This window comes from Xenopus laevis, chromosome 1L (genome assembly GCF_017654675.1).
Source record: "Xenopus laevis strain J_2021 chromosome 1L, Xenopus_laevis_v10.1, whole genome shotgun sequence".
Classification (NCBI taxonomy): Eukaryota; Metazoa; Chordata; class Amphibia; order Anura; family Pipidae; genus Xenopus; species Xenopus laevis.
This window is the reverse complement of record NC_054371.1, coordinates 64183213-64192888: the sequence shown is the minus strand read 5'-3', so window position 1 is coordinate 64192888 and position 9676 is coordinate 64183213. Positions and strand designations below refer to the sequence as shown.

At 39.3% G+C, this 9676-nt stretch overlaps 1 long non-coding RNA gene across 2 annotated transcripts; it reads left to right on the top strand.

Moving 5' to 3' along the window:
• Nucleotides 1-2542: 2542 nt before the first annotated feature.
• LOC108699553 lies at nucleotides 2543-9422 on the top strand. Of its 2 annotated transcripts, XR_001932816.2 has the most exons (5): nucleotides 2543-5150; nucleotides 5803-6062; nucleotides 6637-6713; nucleotides 6863-6924; nucleotides 9089-9422. It is a non-coding gene; the product is annotated as an uncharacterized LOC108699553 (long non-coding RNA). The 2 variants fall into 2 exon arrangements; XR_001932809.2 differs by having other exon boundaries at nucleotides 2543-6062.
• Nucleotides 9423-9676: the final 254 nt, after the last annotated feature.

Here is a 9676-nt window from a genome sequence, read left to right as displayed (position 1 = left end):
CATCAATTAAATAAAATATTTATATGGTATTGTTCGGCTGGTAACACACCCAGCTCTTCTACATAAACTCTTCCCTAAGGTACCACTTAATTGCTGGTAATATGGAGCAACACCAGCAGCACTGGTCCATATATTCTGAACCTGCCCCAAAAATAATCCCTTTATGGTCTACAGTAAGAGCCTTGGTGGCAAAAACTACTTGCTTAGACCTCTAAAGCAACCCTCTTACCCATTTGTTGGGCCACCCAATCTTAGGAGTTTGGAAGAGAACACCAAAAGTACTAAAATGCATATTTACAGCAGCAAGATGCTTAAAGGGGTGGTTCACCTTTAAGTTAACTTTTAGTATGTTATAGAATGGTCAGTTCTAAGCAACTTTTCAATTGTTCTTCATTATTGAATTTTTATAGTTTTTTAATTATTTGCCTTCTCGTTCTGTCTCTTTTTAGCTTTCAAATGGGAGTCACTGACCAGGGCCGGAACTATGGGTAGGCAGAGCAGGCACGTGCCTAGGGCGCTAAGCTGGGGGGGGCACCAGGCACATACCTGCTCTCTTGCCTACACCGTGTCTGGTCCCATCTCTCCCCGACAGCCGCTGGTATCTTTCGCGTAAATGCGCTTCTGAGCATGTGCGCTGGAGCCAAGTTTCGCACATGCGCGCTGAAGCCAAGTTTCGAGCATGCACGCTGGAACAAAGTTTCGCGCATGCGCAGTCGATCGCGCACTGAGCCGGCGCCGTGGCCCGACAGGTTGCCTAGGGCACCTGGCTGGGTTGGCCCCACTCTGATCTTTAACATAAATGCATCTGATTTGATGCATTGATTACAATTGCATCCAGTACAACGTCCCCTTGTAACCACAATGAAGCTAAAATTCTGCACTGTGGGTAAAAACATGGTGATTGTGTCTGAAATGATTGCATTACAAGTTATGCTGCAATGTTTGGTATATTGTGGATAAAAAAACATGGTAATTTGCAAACTGCACTATATGCTAGCTTACCTCCCAACGATACAGTTTTTCGCAGGACAGTCCTTATTTTGACAGCTCAGCCCACAGTCCTGGTTTCTTAGTGTAATGTTCCGAGTTTCTCTTTGTATCAAACTTTGTATGCAGGAGATCAAAGATACAAATTTTCTAAAACTTAATTTAACAAGAGGTTTTCAGCACCTGCACTTAGATACATTTGTAACAATTTAAGATAGCAAATATACAATTGTAACTATTTAAGATAAGCAGATCTCTTGGGAGAACTGAGGCTTACAGCTTAAAGGGCAAAACTGTAATAACGCATAAAACATGGGGGCAGATTTACTAAAGGGTGAAGTGACTAACGCTGGCAACGATTTGCCAGCCTTACTGCTTTCATGCACTTCGCCGATTTACTAACAGGCACAGGCATAACTCGCTAGCGGAAGAGACAAACGCTAGCAGTCATTCTCACTCAAGCAAATATTCGCTCTGGCGAATTACACTGCAAATTCACTAAGATGTGGATTTTACTGATCGTTACCTCTTTCGCCAGACTTGCCTTCGCCAGCTCAGACCAAGCGAAATGCATTGGAGTGCATATATCTTCCTCAATTCTTCATTTTTTTTGGGTAACAGGGTTCCCCCATACACTTTCTAACTCATAGAACATAAACTATACAGTGGGCTCATGTGTAGGGCATTATAACAACTCTATTTTCTTCATTAAAGTTCCCTGGACTTGTGTAATGGAATGTATTTGCTGCAACATATACGTCCATTCAACTTTATAATTTCCCGCTGTATGCAAATTAGCCTGAGCGAAGACCTCTAACGAAGTTGCGCTAGGCATAATTGAACACTAGTAGACCTTGGCTTGGATTGCTGAAGTAATGCTATTGAAAATTCGCCAGCGTTCGGTGCACTGGACGCAACTTTGCATTTTAGTAAATTAGCGTCGTCTAAGCAAATTTTCGCCTGGCGAAGTGTTGAGATGGCTGCAAAGCCATCGCTGATGAATTTTCGCCACTTAGTAAATTTACCCCATGGTATTAAAACCCCCAGAAAAGTGTTCACACTTTCCATAACCTGCCAAATTTTGTAAAATGTACATTTAGGGTGTGTGGCCACAATATGAGTGTGGTAAAAAAAAATCTGATGCACTACCCGTTTTAGAACTTTTTGTTCCTCTTTCTGATTTTCAAATGTGTGGAGGTATGCGCTAGCTAGTAAAAGAGGATTAGGGAAAGTGATTTAATTTACATGTTGCTATATAAGAATTTACTTCAGAGAGAACCTCACTGCTGATGGTTTTACCAAACTGGATTTGATTCCATTCGCTTCTATTTTTGTTTTTATTAATGTCATGTTACTATTTATGCTATTTATATTATCATTAATCTTAATATTTACATTTATTTGTTTTGTTTGTTTTCCATCCATTCCAAATAAATACCTTTGCAGGATTGCATTCATTTACTCTCTTTGTGTTTAGTTACATAAAATGGAGGATGCTCACATGTATAAGCAGGATATGATGTCATCAGTGTGAGACAATGATGATGTCATCAGTGTGAGTTTTCCCTCCAATTTGGCTTTATAAGGGAGGGAACTGGTTAGATCTGCCATTTTGCCAGAGGCTGTGTATGGCGATACTTTCTGTAGCTCCCTGGTCTGGAAAGTATATATTTGTTGGGTATTATCCTTAACAGGTAAGTGGGGATGATACTGCTTGTTGTAGGGGTGCATGGTAAGTATGCTTTTTTTAGGATTGATGTCCTTTATTCCTTAGGTTTGAACAACATTGGCTGTAGTTGAGGTTCAGCTTATTCATGTCAGTGAGGCTGTTGGTGTTTGTATTACTCATGTTTGAAAGTGTGTTGCTTGGCTTAGATGTGTACAAGAGAATGCTTAATTAATCTGGCTGTTTTTAATTTTTTTTTTTAATTACTGGTTTCTTTAGGGAAAGTCTTGCTATGGATTAGATTTGGGGTTCTTTGTCCTTGATGTGAGAGTGAAAGGTTAGATCAATTTTATGTGAGTATGCTGCCTAATTTTGTCTTTTTAACAGATCTTAATCTTATGTGGGAAAATTCCAGCAGTGGAGGTGCTTCAGCCTTGCCAGGTAAGCTTGTGGTATGGTTTGGGGGATGAAGAGTTTTTTTTTTTTTCTTTTCCTTTGATGTGCAGAACGTATTCCTTCATTCTTGGCAGGGCAGGTGAGTGGAAATACTGGTTATTTTTTTTAGGGGTACAGGAAACTATGCACAATTCTATCAGATTAGTATGAAAATGAATTGCTTTAACAATATCTTTGTTTAATAGGTGGGGTCATCACTGGTTTTGATAAATTCCAACCATGCAGGCCTCAATGTTAGAGGTTAGTACAGATGATGGTATCTGTGATGGGGTGAGGAAATGTGTTTGGATGTGTATTATCATTCTTCCTCCTCAGTGTCCTTGTACAGACTGGTCATTTATTTAGAAAAGCCTGACCATGGAAGGAAATTCAGCCTTGGTAGGTGAGTAAAGTTGCTGGTGCTTGTTTTGGGGGGTATTAGAAAAATATCCAACTCACCTATCTTTGTTAGGTTAGTGGTGATGATCTTAATTTCATAGAATGGGCTTCAGGTGCACCCAGGTGCTTTTCAGTCTTTATGGGTGAGTAGGAATGCAGGTGCTTGCGATTGGTTGTGGACAAATGGATGGTGGTGATGCTGGGGTTTATAACATTATGCATATTCTTTTGCAGGCTGGGCACACAGAGAAAAATGCATTTCAAGGCAAGGCAAATCAACCTTTGTAAGTGAGTGTGCATCCTTGTGGTTTTCAATGGGTAATAGGTTATGCACATCTAAACAAATGTGTGCCACAAATTAATAATTTTCCCTAAACCTTTATTATTCTTGGCCTATGCTTGCAGGTAAGTGGTTTTGCTAGTACACGCAATGCAGTGGTTTTGGTGGAGTGATGGTACTTTAAAACACATCTTTAACCTTGCTAACTGTTTTACAGGTTGAGCCTGGTGTAGGAAAAGTTAAGTAACAGAGCCAGGCGACCTTGTACTCTTGGAGCTTGTGATGGGTATGTAAACAGTGTGCATGTATTGTGATTGTTTACATTGGTTATCTGTTATCAGTGTTCCTGGCTATGGAGATGTCTAGCCACTGGGGTTCTTCAGGTTTGGCAGGTTATTCAAAAGTCCTGTTTCTTTTGGTAGTTATATTGATGGATTGACAAATCCATTATGATGTTGTCCTTCTTAAGCCCAAGCATCTGTTTTACAAGTTGAGGCATTTTGTGGAAAGTGTTTAAGCTTTGGCAGGTGAGTGGGGATGCTAGTGCTTCTGAGAAAAGGTGCTGTGAGAAGCTTCAAATGGCTTTCTGTGTACATGTGTATACCACAGGTGAGTGGAAATACTGGTTATTTTGTTAGGGGTACAGGAAAAAACACCTAATTCTGATTCATATGAAAATGTTTTACTTTAACAATGTATCTTTATTTAATAGGTTGGGTCACTGATTTGGATAAATTCCAGCAATGCAGGCCTCAGTGTTAGAGGTTAGTATGGATGATGGTATTTGTGATGGGGTGAGGAAATGTTTGGATATCATTCAGTGTGACCATGGAAGGAAATTCAACCTTGGTAGGTGAGTAAAGTTGCTGCTTGTTTTGGAAAACAAGCCACCTCACCTACCAGCCTTGTTAGGTTAGTGGTAATCTTAACTTCATAGTATGGACTTCAGGTGGACCCAGCTGCTCTTCAGTATTCATGGGTGAGTAGGAATCCAGGTGCTTGAGATTGGTTTTGGACAAATGGATGGTGTTTATTTTGTAGTTTATATTATGCATTTTCTTTTGCAGGCTGGGCACATGGAGCAAAATGCAGTTCAAGAGGCAAATCAACCTTTGTAGGTGAATGAATAGATATTAGGTCATGCACATCTAAACGTTTGCCACAAATTACAGATTAATCATGTTTCCTAAACCTTTATTATTCTCTGCCTATGCTTGCAGGTGAGTGGTTTTGCTGGCATACTCAATGTAGTGGTTGGGGTGCAGTGATGGTACTTTAAAACACATCTTTCAACCTTGCTACCTTTGTTTTACAGGTTAGGCCCTGGTGTAGGAAAAGTTAAGTAACAGCCAGGCGATCTTGTACTCTTGGAGCTTGTGATGGGTATGTAAACAGTGTGCATGTATCGTGATTTTTACATTGGTTATCTATTATAGGTGTTCCTGGCTATGGAAACATCTAGCCACTGGGGTTCTTCAGGCTTGGCAGGTTATTCAAAAGTCCTGTTTCTTCTGTTAGTTAAATTGATGGATGGTCAAATCCATTATGATGTTTGTCATTCTTTAGCCCAAGCATCTTTGTTTTATAGGTTGAGGCATTTTGTGGTAAGTGTTTGAGCTTTGGCAGGTGAGTGGGGATTCTAGTTCTTCTGTGTGAAAACGTATAAACTGCTTTCATGTGTACATGTGTAATGCTTTACCATTTTTTCTTAACCTTGGTAAATTTTGTCCTAGCTTTCAATATATCTACAATTAACAAATGTTTCTTATATAAAAAATATATGATGCTGTGTAGACACTTAGTATAAACAACCAACTAATTTATGGTACCTCACTGCTTGAGTAATTTTTGGCATGTTTGGGAAAGGTGTGATCTGTTGCTTTGTATGTAATGTACATATATAGCGTTAGCCTGGATTTATTTTTATAGCTTGTGATTGGAAAAAGACAGGTTGTTGTGGCAATTTAGGTAAGTGGAAATGAAAGGGATAAAATAAGTTTTGCTTTTTTTTTTATATGGGCTCTTTGTTTTATAGATTTGACTTTTTGGGACATGCCAGTGAGTATCTTCAACTGTGGTTGGTGAAAGTGGTATTTGTGCTTGTATTTGATGAAAGGGTGAGACTTGTTTGTTTTTGTTTGTGCTTTTGACAAGTGCAGTGAAGGGGGAACTTTATTCTGAACAGGTGAGTGATGCAGATGTTTGAAGAGTTGTTGGATGGACAATCTATTGCCTTTTTCAGCCCTGGCATCTTTGTTTTACAGGTTATAAATGCCTGCACTTTAGCCTTGGCAGGTGAGTTGGGATTCTGATGAGTGAGATGGTATAGTTTTCAATGTACAGTGTATACAGTTTCTGTTGGGCTACAATTATTTTTAAAAGCATAACTAGATTTCTTCTTTTGCAAGTTCAGCTATCATTCATGTATGATATAGACCAGCCTTAGCTTTGGCTATTGAATGTGGTTCTGGTGGTATGCTGCTTTCAGCCTAGTGGTGGTTTTTCTAATTTTGTTTAATTAGGTGAAAAGTCATGCACATTTAAACAAATGTTTCCAACAAATTAAAGATTTATTTTCCATAAATCTAAATATATTTATATATAGATTTATGGAAAATAAATCTTTAATTTGTTGGAAACATTTGTTTAAATGTGCATGACTTTTCACCTAATTAAACAAAATTAGAAAAACCACCACTAGGCTGAAAGCAGCATACCACCAGAACCATATATAACATTTGATCTTACTTGTGGAGGCTAAGCATCTCTTAATCTTGATTTTTCTGCCTATGCTTGGAAGGTGAATGACTGCTGTTACATGGATATGGTGAGTGATTCTTCAGCCTGAGCAACTTATTTGTTTTTGCAGAAATGTAAGTTTCGGGAAATGTCTGCTCAGTGTTGTACTTCATCTTCTGTGTATAACCTGTGATCTTGTTTCGACTGGTAAGTATTTTACAAGTTGGGAGGCTATTGAGCTTATTTAGCTTTGGCAGGTGAGTTGGGATAGTGGGTCTTCTGATTTAGTGTGAGATATAGGATTGTCTTCGTGTACAGTGTATACTATTCCAACTTGAGCTACCTTTATTTTTAAGGTGTCTTAACTCATGCTTTAGAGCAAGGAATTCTGGCAGAGGAGGACCTTCAGCCTTGGAAGGTGAGTGGGGATGCATATGTAACCCTATCTTGACACCACAGGTAGTATAGAATAAACATTCTCAATAAAAACTTTATCATTACAGGACCTTTGCTATGTTAGATACTGTGAATTTTAATGCAGTGCTTCCACCTAGTGGGTACTGAGGAATTACACCTCAGGCATATTCCACTAGGACGAATAAATCACAAGATTCAGCAACAAATAAAACTTTATATAGCTAAGAAAAGGCAATACAAACCCTGCACTGGGGTACCCGTGTGGTCTTCCCAACTACTGGGACAGTCTCTCCCAAGGACAGTCTCACAGTTCAGTCCCTTCCAAAGTACTTCTCCCTTTGGTCAAGGCAGTAGCTCCGATGTAGTGTTGCACTCTGTTCCCCATCCTCCCAACCTTCCTGTCCCACCTCTGCCCATTCCCTACTTGCACCCCCCTTCCCCACCGCAGGTAAAAGTGGTTGGGTAGGGGGGGTTTCTTGGCTATAAAGGAAGCAGACCTCTCTGCTTCCTCTATAGTTATGCCATTGAACACCTATCCTCTCACAGGACACCACATGCTGGAGCTTTCCAATAACCTTCCTCAGGCAGAACACTCAGAGGACACAGATACAGGCATATACAGCATCTACAACAACATTTTTAATCTTCAGTGCATGTTGCAAGATTTGATTTTCATGAATGCTTTTGTTGCTTCAGCATCAACTTCCCTGGTTGGTATAGGAAATATCTTGCCATGGGTGCAATTTAACAAGATTGTGGCTTTGCTGATTTTATCTGCAATTGTGGTTTTCAGTTTGAGTGCACTTAGATAAAGGTTGGTGGGTATATGGAATATTTTCTCATTCAGTTGTTCTCTACCAAAACCACCAGTGTTTCTATATAAAGTGACTGGGCTTCTGCTCACCTGCTCATACAAGGCAATATTAGTCTGGCTATGTTGCATTTTTACCCTTGGAAGATCTATTAAGCATAAAACCATGCTGGCACAAACTCAAATGATTGTGATGTATTCATATCTTACACTTATTACCCCTCTAAAAGCTTTCCTACCACAAATATCAAACGGCCACAACTTTCAGTCTGGGAACAAGATGTGTTGCCATTTGATATTTGGCATGATGTCAAGAAATTTTTAAAGAATACTGGGAGATTATGTAAAGTCTTGATAACCATAGGGTTCTGGTTGTTTACTACCCTGTGATAAATACCATCCTGTCCTATACCTTTATTTACTTTAAGGGTAAGTCCACACTGAGGCGACTTCGGAAAACAAACCGATGCATGTGATTAGCGCTGGCGTTTTTTCATTTTAAACCAGCGCAAAATGCCCAGTTTGGACTTACCCTTAGATGTCACTTTTGAACTTCCTCCAGACATCAATAGTTATTTTAGAAAGGAACCCTTTATGAATCTGGTTTCAAAGTATTTAAACAGATGCAAAAAACCTGTTCAAAATCTTCCATTCCTACTTGCTTTTATATTTTATTTGCAACTTTTACATATATTCAACATTTCAACTTTATACTTTTGCCTAATAAAAGAAAATGCTAGGGTTTAAAGTAGGGTTGACAACCTCTTTAAGAAACTGCCACTGTAGAGTAATTTTTGAAACCTAATTATTTGTCCGGAAGATGCTCAATGCTACATACAGGACTGGAGCATAAAGTTCTCACCTCAGTTGTGCACCCCCTGAAGTATCAAACTGCATCTCTTGCAGAATGACACTTTATAATGGGCATCTGTTTTCCAATACCAGGCCACAAACTGAGTTTTAGTTTGCAGGAGATTGTAAAAAATCTACCCGCAGTTGAGTTTTAGCCTATGCAGATAGTGGGAACTTGTTCTTGTGGCAGGGGTGAAAGCTGGGCTAAGGGGGAAACTTTTAAGGTTGTGAATGAAAAACAATGATCTGAAGCTTGGTTATGCCCTGGTTTCGAATGTTGAGTTGCCTTAGCTTGCAGAAGTAAGGGAGGGGGGGGATATGTTGTGCTGGTGGTAGTACATTATGTATATATTTGTTTTCATATGCATGGTTTTCAAAATTTCTATTGCAACTATCCTTCAGTCTTCACAGCTGAATGGGGAGACTGGTGCTTGTGGTAGGGGTGCTGGTGGAGGCAACAGAATTTTTTTGTTGCTTAAACTTGGACATGTCTGTTTTACAGATTAGGAACTGGTTTGGGAACATCTCGCCTTTCCGGTGTCTCCTTATAATGATGCCCCACCAACTCTGCACCTGTCTAGTCTACACCTAGCTCCATCTCAAGTGGATGTGGAACCCGACATTTCCTTTCACCCTGCCATATCAAGTTGGACATTGAATTAGAATTGTAAAATGTTTGCTTTTATTAAATACATTTTAAATTTCAATTAAATGCATTTTTATTCATTTAAGTGGGCTTCTACAGACATATTAGTTAAATATTTTCTGAGGTCTAATGTAAAAAGTCTTAGAAATTAACATACTAACTAACTTTCTGAAATAACTGACCCATTAACTTAAGTTGACCCATTAACTCAAGGGATGAAAACATAATTATGCCTCTTTATAGGTCCCTGGTAAGGATTATCTGGAGTATGCAGTGCAGTTTTAGACTCCAGTCCTTAAGAGGGATATAAATGAGCTGGAGAGAGTGCAGAGACGTGCAACTAAACTGGTTAGAGGGATGGAAGACTTAAATCATGAGGGTTGGGGTTGTTTTCTCTGGGAAAAAAGGCGCTTGCGAGGGGACAAGATTACACTTTACAAGTAC